Here is an 18,448-nt window from a genome sequence, read left to right as displayed (position 1 = left end):
CAGTCGTGAGGAGCATATGTCTCTGTTAATGACTGTAATGCTTTTCTAGATATAAGATACAAGAACTGGGCTCATAATCTTCTGCTGAAAATATTGAACTGTCCAAAGGCCTGTTCTGCCCATTTTTCCCCAGAGCTCAGAGTGCCTCATTCCTGATCTCCACACTGAGCTCCTTTTGGGGTGTGTGTGTGTCAGTGACTATATTGGCAAGTGAATTAATCTTTGTAGAGGCAAATGGCAGATGCTAATTTTTAGTTGGCAATATTGATTTTAACAAAGGTGATAAATTGTGGAGAAGTTAAATAAAAGGTGTAGTGGGGAGCGTCTGTGGTGGCTCAGGTGGTGAAGAATCCACCTGCAGTGTGGGAGACCTGGGTCCAATTCCTAGGTTGGGAAGATACCCTGGAGAAAGCTACCCACTCCAGTATTCTGGCCTGGAGAATTCCATGGACAGAGGAGCCTGGTAGGCTACAGTCCATGGGGGTCACAAAGAGTCGGACACAACTGAGCAACTTTCAAAAAAAAAAAAAAAGAAAAATAAAAAGAGCTTGAGCTTCTTGTAGTCATGAATTGTGGGCAGGTAAATACGTGGGGAAATTAATGATAGGTATAGGGGTTTCCGGAGAAGGCAATGGCACCCCACTCCAGTACTCTTGCCTGGAAAATCCCATGGACGGGGGAGCCTGGTGAGCTGCAGTCCATGGGGTCGCTAAGAGTCGGACACAACTGAGCGACTTCGCTTTCACTTTTCACTTTCTTGCATTGGAGAAGGAAATGGCAACCCACTCCAATGTTCTTGCCTGGAGAATCCCAGGGACGGGGGAGCCTGGTGGGCTGCCGTCTATGGGGTCGCACAGAGTTGGACATGACTGAAGTGACTTAGCAGCAGCAGCAGCAACATAGGGGTTTCCCTGGTGGCTCAAATGGTAAAGAATCCACCTGCAATGCAGGAGACCCTGGTTCCATCCCTGGGTCAAGAAGATCCCCTGGAGAAGGGCATGGCAACCTACTCCAGTATTCTTGCCTAGAGAATTCCATGGACAGACTGTGGGGGTTGCAAAGTGTCAGACATGTCAGAGCAACTAACACACAAACACACGGGTTATATAGCAAGTTTTGCTTATGCAGACTCATCTCAGTATTGACTCCCTCTTTGGTGATCCCCTTTTTCTGGTACAGAGGTCAGGGGACACCTACACAAGGGAGACTTATGGTCTGCTTTTAGGCAGATAGAGGGAGGGCAGAGAGTTCATCCTGTGTCTGCTTTATCTCGACTGACTTCAGCTCAAAATAAGCGTATGGCAACTGGGGCTTCCCTGATAGCTCAGTTGGTAAAGAATCCGCCTGCAATGCAGGAGACCCTGATTTGATTCCTGGGTTGGGAAGATCCACTGGAGAAGGGAACGGCTACCCACTCCAGTATTCTATGACTTCTCTTATGGCACAGCTGGTAAAGAATCTGTCAGCAATGCGGAAGACTTGGGTTCGATCCCTGGGTTGGGACGATCCCCTGGAGATGGGAAAGGTTACCTTCTCCAGTATTCTGGCCTGGAGAATTCCATGGACTGTATAGTCCATGGGGTCACAAAGAGTCAGGCGCAACTGAGTGACTTTCACTTTCTTTCAAAGTAGCATTGTGTATATGCTCTAACAGTTTCTTTTTATAAAGTAAGTGCCTGACTTACACTTTGGTTGCTAAATTGTCCACTACAAAGGGGCATTCTGAAGGCTATCTCAAATAAATACACTGCCAGCTACATGACTAGATTAAACAACCAGGACTTGAGTGTGCACTACCTAAGTCACCACTGACATGCCTTCTGTGTTCCAAGAACTGTAAGTAAAAAATTATTTTTTCTTCAAAAGTCCTAATAGTTATTGCTGAAGAACATCTTGCAAAATCATAATAAAACCCACACGTGTTGGTCCATTTGTAACATTAATTTGCACAGGGTTCTGTGGGAAACTCACCAGGCTCCGAGGAGTGTTCCCCAACCCCCAGGCATTTCTAGGCATTACTGTTGTCAGGCTGAGACTGGCACAAAACAGGCACATATTTTGGGCTTCCCTGGTGGCTCAGCTGGTAAAGAATCCACCTGCAATGTGGGAGACCTGGGTTTAATCCCTGGGTTGGGAAGATCCCCTGGAGAAGGGCATGGCAACCCACTCCAGTATTCTTGCCTGGAGAATCTCCATGGACAGAGGAGCCTGGTGGGCTACAGTCCATGGGGTCACAAAGAGTTGGACACGACTAAGCAACTAAGCATGAAGGTTGTTGTCAAAGATAAAGAGAGATACTAGTTAAAGGTGGTGAAGACAGATTTTATCCCATACTATTACAAGACGGGAAAGAGACCTTGGTATTGAACTGATCTCAACTCTGGATACAACAAAGACAACTGGGATTTGTAGCCCGTGAGTGGAGAGAGGTGGTCAGTGGTTGGAAAGTTACTAAGAGGGAACATCAGTGGGAAGCGGGTGTTGACAGAAATAATCTATAATAGGAATAGAAAAGTTTTATTTCAGCCAAACTGAGGATGATAGCCTGGGAGACAGCCTCAGAGGTAGCTCTGAGGAACTGCCCTGGAGAAGCATGTTTTTCACCAGAGTTTTATATCTTGTCAGAAGAAAGAACATCAAACAGACAGGTACATTCATTCAAGGCTTGCAAAAAACCCCCCACAAAACCCAGACCAACATGTGCACAGTGAGTCAGTATGGCCTTGGTACCTGGGAAGGGAGTCTTACCACCAAAGGAGTACTAGTAATGGCAATCCCAAAGAAGGCATTTAATCTTTATCTTTTTAGAAAAAGATGTTTCCTTATTTGACTGTATGAGGTCTTGGTTGTGACAAGTGGGATCTTCATTCTATGTGTCTTTTGTTGTGGCATGTGGGCTCTGGAGCTCACAGGCTCAGAAGTTGCAGCATGCAGGCTTAGTTGCTCTGTGGCATGTTGGACGGGGTCAAATCCATGTCCCCTGCATTGCAAGGTGGATTTTTAACCACTGGACCACCGAGGATGACCATAATCTTTATCTCTAAAACAGACATGCTTTACGTCTGATCGATGCAAATTTTTCTTTAATGATTAAAGCAGATGTACAAGGTATGTTTGATAGACCATGAACCAGCTACTTTAGTTAGCATGAAATTCAAGTTATATCATGTATAAGCCAGAATGACGGTTACCATATATCGATATTTGAAAATTCCATCCACTAGGGTGTCCCTGGTGGCTCAGATGGTAAAGAATCTGCCTGCAGTGCAGGAAACCTGGGTTCGATCCCTGGGTTGGGAAGAACCCCTGGAGAAGGGAATCACTATCCACTCCAGTACTCTGGCCTGGAGAATTCCATGGACTGTATAGTCCATGGGGTCCCAGAGAGTCAGACATGACTGAGTGACTTTCACTTTCAGGGGGAGTCTTGCTTAACTGGCTGTCTTAGTCTGTTTGTTGCTGCTGCTGCTGCTGCTGCTAAGTCACTTCAGTCGTGTCTGACTCTATGCGAGCCCATAGACAGCAGCCCACCAGGCTCCCCCGTCCCTGGGATTCTCCAGGCAAGAACACTGGAGTGGGTTGCCATTTCCTTCTCCAATGCATTAAAGTGAAAAGTGCAAGTGAAGTCACTCAGTCGTGTCCGACTCTTCACGACCCCATGGACTGCAGCCTACCAGGCTCCTCCGTCCATGGGATTTTCCAGGCAAGAGTACTGGAGTGTGGTGCCATTTAGTCCTCTGTAATAGGATACCATACTGTTCATGGGGTTCTCAAGGCAAGAATACTGAAGTGGTTTGCCATTCCCTTCTCCAGTGGACCGCATTTTGTCAGAACTCTCCAACATGACCCATCCGTCTTGGGTAGCCCTGTATGGCATGGCTCATAGTTTCATTGAGTTAGACAAGGTTTTGGTCCATGTGATCAGATTGGTTAGTGTCAGGAAGCATTTAACAGGAGGCTTCCTGTGTGCTGTTTTGGATCTGTCAGGAATTCTCTGCTCCTTATTAATTCCTGAATACTCAGGAATTAAGAGGTGAGGGAAGCCTCTCCCTGGACTGAGGAATCCAGGCATTTCCTTCATTAGTGTTTCTATATGGTGATAAGCAACCTCTTCCTTGTGAACCATATGGTAAAAGTGATTATTTACAAATCTCTCTCTTTAATATGGATTGCCTATGTTTTGTAAGTCATGGAATTTTAATCTTTATCTTTGCTGAGAATAACTACCTTGTAAGACAGTATATATGCCCACACCATGTTCATTAAAACACCTTGGCTCCATCAGAGCTCTGGTCTCCGTGTCTGTCTTTCTCTTTCTTTCTCTCTCTCTCAGGCTATTTCTTTGGAGCGCAGAGACTCTCTGAGTTCACTTTCCTGCCCAGGCTTCTAAGACCCTCTTGAGAAGGCGCTCTGCGCCTTCACCCCATCGAGAGGGCGCCTGAGGCTTCCATGAACAGAGCAAGCCCCGTGCCAGGGGCTTTACTGGCTTTCTGTGTAAACCAAGGAATATCAGCCTCTTTCTCTCCTTTACTTTCTTATCATCAACTCCAGACCACCAGGCTCTGGTCCATTAAAGGACCTCAACAGGTTAATTTTCTGTGATTGTGATTTTCAGTCTGTCTGCCCTCTGATGGAGAAGGTAAGAGGCTTATGGAAGCTTCCTGATGGGAGAGACTGACTGAGGGGAAAGCAGAGACATTACTTTGCCAACAACGGTCTGTCTAGTGAAGGCTATGGTTTCTCCAGTGGTCATGTATGGATGTGAGAGTTGGACTATAAAGAAAGCTGAGCACCAAAGAGTTGATGCTTTTGAACTGTGGTGTTGGAGAGGACTCTTAAGAGTCCCTTGGACTGCAAGGAGATCCAACCGATCCATCCTAAAGGAGATCAGTCCTGGGTGTTCATTGGAAGGACTGATGCTGAAGCTGAAACTCCAATACTTTGGCCACCTGATGCGAAGAATTGACTAATTTGAAAAGACCCTGATGCTGGGAAAGATTGAAAGTGGAAGGAGAAGGGGATGACAGAAGATGAGATGGTTGGATGGCATTACTGACTCAATGGACATGGGTTTGGGTAAACTCCAGGAGTTGGTGATGGACAGGGAGGCCTGGCATGCTGCAGTCCTTGAGGTTGCAAAGAGTCAGACATGACTGAGTGACTGAACTGAACTGAATAGGATACCATAGAGGGACCAGGGACCAAACTTGATCACTCAAGAGCTTTTGTGTTTTATCAAAGTATAAAAAGGGACACAGAAAGCTTCTGACATCGACTTCAGGAGGGGGACAGAGAATGCCCCCCCTTGCCAGTTTATCAAGGGAGCTATATACTTTATTACAGTAAAGAGTCTTAGCAGACCCACTCCCATAATATTAGTTAACCAGATTAGAACAAACAACAGAAAGGTCTTACTAGACCCACTCCTAAAACATAAGATTAGAGAACAAGATTAGTCAGAAGGTTCTTGTTAAGGAGAAACATGTCCTTGAGCAAGATACATTGTTATATAGACTAAGACAAAGCAATGAAGGAAAAAAGTTTATCCTTTTCTCCTCCTCGAGAGCCCCAGACCGCTTTCTCCTCCTTGGGGACCCTGGACTTCTTATCAACCTACCTAAGAATTGACTCTCTCAGTGGCTTATAAACAACAGACATTCCTCACAGTTCTGGAGGCTGGAAGTGTAAGATCAAAGTGCTGACAGGTTTGGTGAGAACTCACCTTATGGTTCATGGACTTGCCTTCTTACTGTGTCCCCACATGGAATCGGGGAGCTCTCTGGGGTTTCTTTAGCTTTACCTTCCTGACCTAATCACCTCCCACAAAGGCCCCACCTTCTCATACCAGCACCTTGGGGGTTAAATTTTAATATATGAATTTTGGGAGGCCATCAAATGGTCTACAGCCTGCCTAACAGGATTTTTTCTCAAGGTAGGTCAAGGATGCACAAATACAAGGATGTACATATAAGCCAAAGGTAGGGGATAAAAAACTAGACATCATGGGTTGGGGGCATTGAGTATCTCTTACTAAATTGACCTAGCATGATCCTTTGTTAAAGGCACTGCCCAGGATGAACACAGAAGCCCAAGATGAACATAGAAGCCTTGTCTAGATGAGGGCTCAGAAGAGCCTGGCTGGAATTTGGTCAAGAAGAGTCTTTAACATGATTAAACTTGAACTTGCATTAAGAATTCGGGGCACTGCAAGTTGCCCTCTGGTTTGTGGGAGCTGATGTGCATTTGCATGCTTGGCTGTGACGTCCAGAATGACTGGGAGAACTGTCAGCATTCTTAGAAACTTTGAAGTTGGTATTTTATGGAATGTAATATTGGGAAAATTGAAATGCATACAGTATCACTTTGGGGGTGTCATTCCACAGAGCTGTTGGGTCTTGGTGTCAGATGAGACCCTGATGTTCTACCCGTCTTGTCAAAGTGGGGTCCTTCATACAGTTATCCTCAAAACAGGCACCCACCTCCTGGTGAATAAGATGTATGCCTATCCTCTTCGGGAATCAGGTGGGAATGGGCTTAGGTCAAGTATCTGCAGCCCTGCAACGTCCAGGCCTGGTTCCAGGTGTTCCTTTTAAAATAACAGAGTACTCCTCTCTTTCTTCTATCTCATGTAGTCCTTCAATATCCGGAGGTATCCATTTGTTTCCCCCACACTTTACCCACTGACCCTCTCCAACAGGTTGTCCATTCTTTAGCCGTTCTGCCTTGGCCTGGTTTCCAGACATTCCACTAACACGATGGTTTTTCTCTGTAGTTACCATAGACAGCCTGCTGTACCTGTAAGGAGTTTGTTGTAGTAACAAACAGCCCCACATCCTGACGATGCACCAAACAAAGGTTATTTCTCACATCTACTGTATGTGCATCATGGGCCTTGTAGGGGAGGGGAAAAACATTTTCCACCCATCCTCTTACGCTTTCCCAAGCTTTATGAATTAAACTGACAGCAGACAGATTAGTGAAAGTGAAAGTCGCCCAGTCGTGTCTGACTCTTTGTGACCCCATGGACTGTCCGTGGAATTCTCCCAGCCAGAATACTGGAGCGGGTAGCCTTTCCGTTCTCCAGGGGATCTTCCCAACCTAGGGATTGAACCCAGGTCTCCTGCATTGCAGGCGGATTCCTTACCAGCTGAGCCACCAGGGAAGCCCAAGAACACTGGAGTGGGTTAACAGAAGAAAAGGATACCGATTTTTCTCATATGTTTTTAAGTCTATGTATATGGCCACTCCTAGAAAGAATTGAAAACAGAAATTGGTGGCTACACCCTGGGATTATTTACCATTTTTTTAAAAAAGGACAATAAACTGGGGAGAAGTGACTAGACTAAGAAAACGGGATCTGTACTTCTGGGTTTGGAGGAGGGGATTGTGGGAAGGTAACTAAGGAAATGTGTGAAAGTGAAAGAAAGTTAGTCATTTAGTCATGTCCGACTCTTTGTGACCCCATGAACTATAGACCACCAGGCTCCTCATTCCATGGAATTCTCCAGGCAAGAATACTGGAGTGAAATGCCATTTCCTTCTCCAGGGGATCTTCCTGACCCAGGGATCAAACCCAGGTCTCCCACACTGTGGGCAGACTCTTTACCAACTGAGCCACCAGGGAAGCCATGGGAAATGTATGGGAGTAACCAATGACAGATAAGGGCTTTTGTGCAGACTCGTCTCAGTCCCATCTCAGGTGATGAGTCCCTCTCCTTTTTTTCCTGGTATGAGAGAGAGGGAGTACCTTTACAAATGGAGATTTTCTATAAAAATGGGAAACTTCTGCCCTGCTTATAAGCAGAGTGAAGTGAAAGTCACTCAGTCGTGCCTGACTGTTTGTGACCCTGTGGACTATAAAGTCCATGGAATTCTCCAGGCCAGAATGCTGGAGTGGGTGGCGTTTCCCTTTTGTAAACAGAGAGAGAAGCTCAAATTCATCAGTAGAGCAAAGGAGCATATTTTGGGGTGGCGTGTCCTGAGCCCCTTTAGCCTCTCTGGGGATTTTACTTCAATGCATCTTCTTTGAGGAGGCCAGTTTACAGACTCTACCATCTGGAACATTGCCAACTGCCAGGATGGGGGTCACCAGCTCTCAAAGCCAGTTACTCCAGAAAATGCCAGTGGGTGACCCTCTGGCTTAAAAAAACCCTCAGTTATTTTGAGCCACTGGGACCCAAGACACAGGTCTCCTTAGTGACGGCTAGTAGCATCTGTTTGGGCCTCAGCTACCTTAGGAAGTGGTAGCAACCCAGTGGACATCCCAGTCCAGGCAGCCTGAGAACACGGAGCTTGTCTGGACTCTCCTCTGTTGGATTTGTGGGCTCACTGCAACAGCTAACTCCCAGCAGAGGGGCTGTGCACAGTCTCCTGGGATAAGGGAGAAGACAGCAAGCTGATACACGACCCTTCAGTCCACGATGGCCCAGAGCTGATTTTACTAGATGCAGAGGATTTTTCTGTTTAGGTATCCGGGGTTACCCATTTCTGGAAGCCTTTCTTCCCAGATGAGAGCCGCTATGACTCTCTGTCCAGTTTGTACTCTCTGTATCTGGGAAGCGATGAATGTGAGCCAGGGCTCCTTCCTCTGCTTCATTCAGTTTCTACCTGCATTCTTTCTCAAGGACAGGGCAGGTGGGCCATCAGAAAGAGTTCCTGGGGGGTCCATCAGACAAGAAACCTGTATGTCCTCATAAGGAGGGGGACAGGCAAGTGGTGACCTATTGGAAAACTCTGTTCTGCCTAGATTGCAGTACCAGCTTCCTGGATCCAGGTCCTATGGAGAGGGAAGAGGGGAGATGTTGCTTAAGGTATAAACTTGTAACCAGTAGATAAATAAGTCCTAGAGATCTATTGCACAGTATAATGATTATGGTCACCAGTTCTGTATTATAAACCTAAAGTTGCTAAGAGATTAGATCTTAATTGTTCCTTCTACAAATAAGCAATGCTGATTATGTGATATTAATAAGTAGTGTTAATTAAGAGGTGTTAATTAGTGTTATGGTTGTAATTATATTGCAATATATAAATGTATCAAATCAACACATACACCCTACATTCATGCATTGTTATATGCCAATTATGGGCTTCCCTGTGTGGATCACAATAAACTGTGGAAAATTCTGAAAGAGATGGGAATACCAGGTCACCTGACCTGCCTCTTGAGAAACCTATATGCAGGTCAGGAAGCAACAGTCAGAAGTGGACATGGAACAACAGACTGGTTCCATATAGGAAAAGGAGTATGTCAAGGCTGTATATTGTCACCCTGCTTATTTAACTTATATGCAGAGTACATCATGAGAAACGCTGGGCTGGAGGAAGCACAAGCTGGAATCAAGATTGCCAGGAGAAATATCAATAACCTCAGATATGCAGATGACACCACCCTTATGGCAGAAAGTGAAGAGGAACTAAAAAGCTTCTTGAAAGTGAAAGGAGAATGAAAAAGTTGGCTTAAACTTCAACATTCAAAAAACTAAGATCATGGAATCTGGTCCCATCACTTCATGGGAAATAGATAGGGAAACAGTGGAAACAGTGTCAGACTTTATTTTTTTAGGCTCCAAAATCACTGCAGATGGTGACTGCAGCCATGAAATTAAAAGATGCTTACTCCTTGGAAGGAAAGTTATGACCAACCTAGATAGCATATTCAAAAGCAGAGACATTACTTTGCCAACAAAGGTCCATCTAGTCAAGGCTATGGTTTTTCCTGTGGTCATGTATGGATGTGAGGGTTGGACTGTGAAGAAAGCTGAGAGCTGAAGAATTGATGCTTTTGAACTGTGGTGTTGGAGAAGACTCTTGACAGTCCCTTGGACTGCAAGGAGATCCAACCAGTCCATCCTAAAGGAGACCAGTCCTGGAATTTCTTTGGAAGGAATGATGCTAAAGCTGAAACTCCAATACTTTGGCCACCTCATGGGAAGAGTTGACTCATTGGAAAAGACCCTGATGCTGGGAGGGATTGTGGGCAGGAGGAGAAGGGGATGACAGAGGATGAGACGTCTGGATGGTATCACTGACTCAATGCACATGAGTTTGAGTGAACTCCGGGAGTTGGTGATGAACAGAGAGGCCTGGCATGCTTCAATTCATGGGGTCGCAAAGAATCAGACACAACTGAGCAACTGAACTAACTAACTAACTGGTAGCTCAGCTGGTGAAGAATCCACCTGCAATGCAGGAGACCCCGATTTGGTCCCTGGGTCAGAAAGATCTGCTGAGGGGATAGGGTACCCACTCCAGTATTCTTGGGCTTCCCTGGTGGCCCAGCTGGTAAAGAATCTGCCTGCAATGCAGGAGCCCTGTGTTCTATCCCTGTGTTGGGAAGATACCCTGGAGAAGGGAAAGGCTACCCACTCCAGTATTCTGGCCTGGAGAATTCCATGGACTGTATAGTCCATGGGGTCACAAAGAGTCAGACATGACTGAATGATTTTCACTCACTTCACTATGGCAATTTTATGTCAATAGGAGTTTTGCAGATGGTTCTATAGAGTCTCTTTGAACTAAAAAGGAAGTTGCTGGTCTTGACCCTGGGTGGCACGTCACGTGGTGAGCAGGAGAACCTCAGATTTTGGCCGCTCCTTGGTTAAAGGAGGGCCTCATGGTATAAATCATACCTGCTATTCTGTGACCTCTTGAGGCACAAGTCTTATAAAGGTGCCATGGAGGAGAAATCATCTGTGAGAACTCAGAAAGACCTGTTGGCTGAGTGACCACTGGTGACAGTAAGAGGAAAGTTGACTTTTATTTTAAGCAAATTCATGGTGTTGTCCGATAAACATAAGACAGGAAAAGAAAGAACATCTATCTGGAAAAGCAGACATTGGCCTTTTGTTTAAACATGTACCTGGATCGGTTTTATTCTGGGAAAGAGTTCAGTCATTTCCAGTCATACTTACCTTGTAATAGTAGACATAAGACATGTTTCAGAATTTACGTGGCTGCTGTTACTTATATATTTTTTAAATTTTATTTTCAGAAACCATGGAAATGGTATAAAACTTAACTCCAAAAGGCTGATAGTGAAATTTTGAGTCTCTCTCAACTGAAGGTTTTCTCAGTTCCAAGTTTCCATTTTTGAGATTGAATTTCTTGTATATTCTTTAAAAGGTGCATATTCAAGGGTGTATTATTTTTATCTAAATGATGCCATATTATGCATACTGTTCTACAACTTGCCTTTAGTTAAACCTACCAAGTTACCAGGACATGTAAGAACTATCTGATTCTTCTTAATGACTTCACATTTTCCCCTTTGAAGCTTTTAGATTGTTTCCAATTATTTTATCATGAAGGTGATATATTTTTCTGCCCAGTAACCTGAGGCAAACAAATAGGACATTAATAATGAATGTCTTGGGCTGATACAATATTTTTACAAATACTTCTTACATATCCCACATCATGCTGGTATGAGGGCAACAGGTTTTGTACAACCTGATGTACAAAAGAAAATACAAATTAAAAATAAACAACTTAATTCTCTCTGTGGAAATTAAGGGGACATGTCCCCCCTTCTTTTTCTTTCGTAATTTCTTTCTCTGCCCTTTTCACATCTATGTAAATCTTTTTAGTGGCTAAACTTTCTAGTCTCATATCTCAGGAATGTTTCCCCAAGCACCTGGAACTCATCTCTGAAACATAATTGTAGGGAAGGAAAAAACTTTTCCTCTCCCCTCTTAGATTCAGTATCTGAGGCCTGCAAATTAACATGACAAAAGACAGATTAACAGGGGAAAAGGCATTCAAATTGTATTGATGTTAATATTTTTACATGCTTGTGGAGACTTATAGCAAAAAGTGAAAATCCAAGAAATGGTTTGACTCAGAAGCTTATATATCATTTTACCAAAAGGTATTATATTGTGGGAAGATGAGTAACAAATGTATGGCAGGTAAATGTCATTTAATAAGGTTTGTTTGTTACTTATCAGGGTGCTAACTTTCCATCTTCTTCATGCCCATAAAATTCCCTCAGGAAGGGGCTTTCTGGCAGTCCTAATTTCTCAGAAGTGTCTGCTTTTAGTTAGATAAGGGAAGCTCTGAGAAGGTATATTTCTACATCTATTGATTCTCAGTTGGCATCAGCTCAAAATAATCCATATGCCAAAGTGGCATAGTTTGGGGTGGCATATTTGGACCCTCTTAATAATCATCAATGAATATAATGCCCATTTCCCAACTTCCTTGGAGGAAATGAGCCTAACTATCCCTTGCAAAATGTATCTGAAGTATCGAATGGGTTGCATCTACTCAGCTCTGTAAAAGAATGAAATTTCTTACAAGCAACTATAGTTGCCAATAAAATGGACAACCTGTAAGAAATGGACAAATTCTTAGAAAAGTACAACATTCCAAGACCGAACCAGAAAGAAATAGAAACCATGAACAGACCAATCACAAGTAATAAAATTGAAACTGTGATTTAAAAACTTTCAAACAAACAAAAGTCCAGGACCAGATAGCTTCACAGGCGAATTCTATCAAACATTTAGAGAAGAACTAACATCTCTCCTTCTCAAACACTTCCCCAAAAAATGCAGAGGCAGGAACACTCCCAAATTCATTCTGTGAGGTTGCTATCATCCTAATGCCAAAACCAGACAAATATATCAAAAAAGAAAACAAGAAAATTATAGACCAATATCACTGATGAACATAGCCATATGTTGAGGTCCCTTAATGGACCAGAGCCTGATGGTCCGGAGTCGACGGTAAGAAAGTAAAGGAGAGAAAGAGGCTGATATTCCTTGGTTTACGCAGAAAGCCAATAAAGTCCCTGGCACGGGGCTTGCTCTGTTCATGGAGGCCTCAGGCGCCCTCTGGATGGGGTGAAGGCGCAGAGCGCCTTCTCAAGAGGGTCTTAGAAGCCTGGGCAGGAAAGTGAACTCAGAGAGCCTCTGCGCTCCAAAGAAATAGCCTGAGAGAGAGAGAGAAAGAAAGAGAAAGACAGACACGGAGACCAGAGCTCTGATGGAGCAAAGGTGTTTTAATGAACATGGTGTGGGCATATATACTGTCTTACAAGGTAGTTATTCTCAGCAAAGATAAAGATTAAAATTCCAGACTTACAAAACATAGGCGATCCATATTAAAGAGAGAGAGAGTTGTAAACAATCACTTTTACCGTATGGTTCACAAGGAACAGGGTGCTTATCACCATATAGAAACACTAATGAAGGAAATGCCTGGATTCCTCAGTCCCGGGAGAGGCTTGCCTCTCCTCTTATTCCTGAGTATTCAGGAATTAATAAGGAACATAAATTCCTGACAGATCCAAAACAGCACACAGGAAGCCTCCTGTTAAATGCTTCCTGACAGCCATAAAAATTCTCAACAAAATACAAGCAAATAAATCTAACAACGCATTAAAAGGATCATACACCACAATCAAGTGAGATTTTCCCCAGGGATGCAAGAATTGTTCAACATATGCAAATCAATCAACATGATACACCAAATTAACACTGAAGAGTAAAAATATGATCATCTCAATAGATGCAGAAAAAGTTTTTGACAAAATTCTATACCCATTTGTGATGAAAACTCTCTAGAAAATGGGTGTAGAGGGAATCTATCTCAACAGAGTAAAAGCCATATTTGATAAACCCACAGCAAACATCATTCTTAATGGTGAAAAACTGAAAGCATTTCCCCCTAGATCAGGAAAAAGACAAGGATGTCCATTTTCACCACTATTATCCAACATATTAACAGTTTTGGAAGTCCTAGCCACAGCAATCAGAGAAGAAAATGAAATAAAAGGAATCTAAAATGGAAAAGGAGTAAAATTGTCACTGTTTGCAGATGACGTGATACTATACACAGAAAATCCTAAAGATGCCACCAGAAAACTGCTGTGCTTAGTCAGTCAGTTGTGTCCAACTCTTTGTGACCCCATGGACTGCAGCCTACAAGGTTCCTCTGTCCATGAGGATTCTCCAGGCAAGAATACTGGAGTGGGTTGCCATGACCTCCTCCAGGGGATCTTCCCAATCCAAGAATCAAACTCAGGTCTCCCTCATTGGAGGTGGATTCTTTACCATCTGAGCCACCATGGAAGCTCTAAGAAAACTACTAGAGCTAATCAATGAATTTGGTAAAATTACAGGATACAGAATTAATGCACATCTGGTCCTGGATTTTTGTTTGTTTGGAATTAATGCACAGATGTCTCTTGTAGTCTTCATGACACTTTGGACTATAGCACACCAAGCTCCTCTGTCTATGGGATTTTAGACTAGAATACTGGAGTGTTTGCTATGACCAGTGCCTTCTCGGCAAAACTCTGTTAGCCTTTGCCCTGCTTCATTTGTACTCCAAGGCCAAACTCGCCTGTTACTCCAGGTATCTCTTCACTTCCTATTTTTGCATTCCTATGCAAAAAAAGGACATCTTTTTAGGTGTTTGTTCTAGAAGGTCTGGTAGGTCTTCATAAAACTGTTCAACTTCAGCATTAGTGGTTGGGGCATAGACTTGGATTACTATGCTACATATTACTACATATGTACATAATACTACATATGACTATGACATTGAATGGTTTCCCTTGGAAATGAATCAAGGTCATTCTGTCGTTTTTGAGATTGCACTGCATTTCAGACTCTTTTGTTGACTATGAGGGCTATTCCATTTCTTCTAAGGGATTCTTGCCCACAGTAGTAGATATAATGGTCATCTGAGTTAAATTTGCCCATTCCGGTCCATTTTAGTTCACTGATTCCTAAAATGTTGATGTTCACTCTTGCCATCTGTTTGACTGCTTCCAATTAACCTTGATTCATGGACCTTAATTCCAGGTTCCTATGTAGTATTTTTCTTTACGGCATCAGACTTAACTTTCACCACAAGACACGTCTACAACTGGGCATCATTTCCACTTTGGCTCAGCCTCTTCATTCCTTCTGGAGCTTTCTCTGCTCTTCTCCAGTAGCATATTGGACACCTACCAACCTAGGGGGTTGGGTTCATCTTTCAGTGTCCTATCTTTTTGCCTCTTCATACTGTTCATGGGGTTCTCAAGGCAAGAATGCTGAAGTGGTTTGCCATTCCCTTCTCCAGTGGACCATGTTTTGTCAGAACTCTCCACCATGATCCATCTGTCTTGGATGGCCCCACATGGCATGGCTTATAGTTTCATTGAGTTACAGAAATCTGTGATCCATGTGATCATTTTGGTTAGTTTTCTGTGATTGTGGTTTTCATTCTGTCTGCTCTCTGATGAAGGGTAAACTTATAAGAGGCTTGTGGAAGCTTCCTGACGGGAGGGACTGGCTGTGAGGAAAACTGGGTCTTGCTCTGGTGGGCAGGGCTGTGCTCATTAAATTTTTAGTCCAATTTTCTACTGATGGGGGGGTGTGGGTGGTGGAGGGGGTGGCCTGAGGCCAAACTGTGGTAGGGGTATGGTGGTAATTTTGACCTTGAACAAAAGGACTTATGCCAGCATGCTGCACCCCCAGGACTGCTGCCGTCAGTGCCCTGACCCTGTGGCAGGCCACTTTTGACTCATGCCTCCACCAGACTCCAAAACACTCACAGGCAAGTCTGGCTCCGTCTCTTGCAGGGTCACTGCTCCTTTCTCCTGGGCCCTGATGTGTACAAGGCTTTATTGTGCCCCAGAAGAGTCTCTTTGTCCCCAGTCTTGTGGAAGTTCTGTATTCAAATCCTGCTAACTTTCAAAGTCAGATTCCCTTGGGATTTTTAGTCCCTTCACCAGATCCCCAGGTTAAACCGGAAGTCTGTTGTGGGGCCTAGAAGTTTTGCAACAGTGGGAGAACTTCTTTGGTATAATCGTTCCCCAGTTTGTAGATCACCCACCTGGTAGCTCTAGAGTGGGGCTAATGCAGTCCCCTTTAAGAGGGCTTGCACCACACACCGTGCTCCCAGGCTGCTGCTGCCCCGTCCCCATCGCAGGCCACTGCTGGCTCACGCCTCCCCAGGACATCATCAAACACTCACAGGCGGGTCTGGCTCAGTCTCCTATGGGGTCACTGCCCCTTTCACTGGGTCCTGGTGCCCGCAAGGTTTTACTTGTGCCCTCCAAAAATCTCTGGTAGGTGTGAGGTTTGATTTTAAATGTGGTTGTGCCCCTCCTATGGTCTTGTTGCAGCTTCTCCTTTGTTCCTGGACATGGGTTTTTTTTTTGGAACTTATCACAAAATTCAGACTTAAAAAAGTAGGGAAAAGCCACTAGGCCATTCAGGTATGACCTACATAAAATCCCTTATGATTATACAGTGGAAGTGACAAATAGATTCAAGGAATTAGGCCTGGTAGACAGAGCACTTGAGGAACAATGGCCAGAAGTTCGTAAAATGGTGCAGGAGGTGGTGATCAAAACTGTCCCCAAGAAGTAGAAATGCAAAAAGTCAAAATGGTTGTCTGAGAAGGCCTTACAAATAGCTGAGAAAAGAAGTGCAAAGCAAATGAGAAAAGGAAAGATATATTCATCTGAATGCAGAGTTCCAAAGAATAGCAAGGAAAGATAAGAAAGCCTTAAGTAAACAATGCAAATAAACAGAGAAAAACATTAGAATGGGAAAGACTAGAGATCACTTCAAGAAAATTAGAGATACCAAGGGAACATTTAATGCAAAGATGGGCACAACAAAAGAAAGAAATGGTATGGACCTAATAGAAACAGAAGGGATTAAGAAGAGGTGGCAAGACTATACAGAAGAACTATACACAAAAGGTCTTAATGACCAGGACAACCACAATGGTTTAGGCACTCACCTAGAGCCAGACATCCTGAGTGTGAAGTCAGGTGGGCCTTAGGAAGCATTACTACAAACAAAGCTAGTGGAGGTGATGGAATCCCAGCTGAGCTATTTCAAATCCTAAAATTTGATTCTATTAAAGTGCTGCACTCAATATACCAGCAAATATGGAAAACTCAGCAGTAGTCAGAGGACTGGAAAAGGTCAGTTTTTATTCCAATCCCAAAGAATGGCAGTGACAAAGAATGTTCAACTTACTGCACAATTGCATTCATTTTACATGCTAACAAGGTAATGTTCAAAATCCTTCAAGTTAGACTTCAACAGTACGTGAGCCGATAAATTCCAGATGTACAAGTTTGATTTAGAAAAGGCAGAGGAGCCAGAGATCAGATTAGCAACATCTGTTGGATCATAGAAAAAGCAAGGGAATTTCAGAAAAACATCTACTTCTGCTTCATTGATGATGCTAAAGCCTTTGACTGTCTGGATGACAACAAACTGTGGAAAATTCTTACAGAGATGGGAATACCAGACCACCTTACCTGCCTCCTGAGAAACCTGTATGCAGGTCAAGAAGCAACAGTTAGAACTGGACATGGAACAACAAACTGGTTTCAAATTGGGAAAGGAGTACATCAAGACTGTATATTGTCACACTGCTTATTTAACTTCTATGCAGAGTACATCATGCAAAATGCCAGGCTGGATGAAGCACAAGCTGGAATCAAAATAGCCAGGAGAAATATCAATAACCTCAAACATACAGATGACACCAACTTAATGGCAGAAAGCAAAGAGGAACTAAAGAGCCTCTTGAAAATGAAAGAGGAGAGTGAAAAAACTAACTTAAAATTCAACATTCAGAAAACTAAGGTCATGGTATCTGGTCCTACCACTTCAGGGCAAATAGGTGGGGAAAAATGGAAATAATGACAGATTTTACTTTCTTGGGCTCCAAAATCACTGTGAATGGTGACTGCAGCCACAAAATTAAAATACACTTACTCTTTGGAAGAAAAGCTATGACTAACCTAGACAGCATACTAAAAAGCAGAATCATCACTTTGCCAATAAAATCTGTCTAGTCCAATCTATGGTTTTTCCAGTAGTCTTGTATGGAGGTAATAGTTGGACCATAAAGAAGGCTGAGCACTTTAGAATTGATGTTTTCTAACTGTTGTGCTAAAGACTCTTGAGAGTCCCTTGGACAGCAAGGAGATCAAACCAGTCAATCGTAAAGGAAATCAACACTGAATATTCATTGGAAAGACTGATGCTGAAGCTGAAGCTTCAATCCTTTGGCCAGCTGATACAAAGAGCTGACTCACTGGAAAAGACCCAGATGCTGGGAAAGATTGAGGGCAGGAGGAGAAGGGGAAGATAGAGGATGAGATGGTCAGATGCATCATCGACTCAATGGACATGAGTTTGAGATAGTGAAAGATAGGGAAGCCTGGCGTGCTGCAGTCCATGGGGTGGCAAAAAAGAGTTGGACATTACTGAACAACAACAACATACGGGAGTGGGTTGCCATTTCCTCTTCCAGAGAATCTTCCTGACCCAGGGTTCAAACCTGCGTCTCCTGCATTGGGAGGCAGATTCTTTATCTACTGAGCCATGGGGGATGCCATTCTTACACTAACAATGAAAGACCAGAAGGAAAAATTAAGGAAAAAAATTCCAATTACCATTGCAACCAAATGAATCAAATG

Source organism: Bos indicus, chromosome 7 (genome assembly GCF_029378745.1).
Source record: "Bos indicus isolate NIAB-ARS_2022 breed Sahiwal x Tharparkar chromosome 7, NIAB-ARS_B.indTharparkar_mat_pri_1.0, whole genome shotgun sequence".
NCBI classification, from domain to species: Eukaryota; Metazoa; Chordata; class Mammalia; order Artiodactyla; family Bovidae; genus Bos; species Bos indicus.
The sequence above is the reverse complement of the archived record's forward strand: the minus strand, read 5'-3'. Positions refer to the sequence as shown.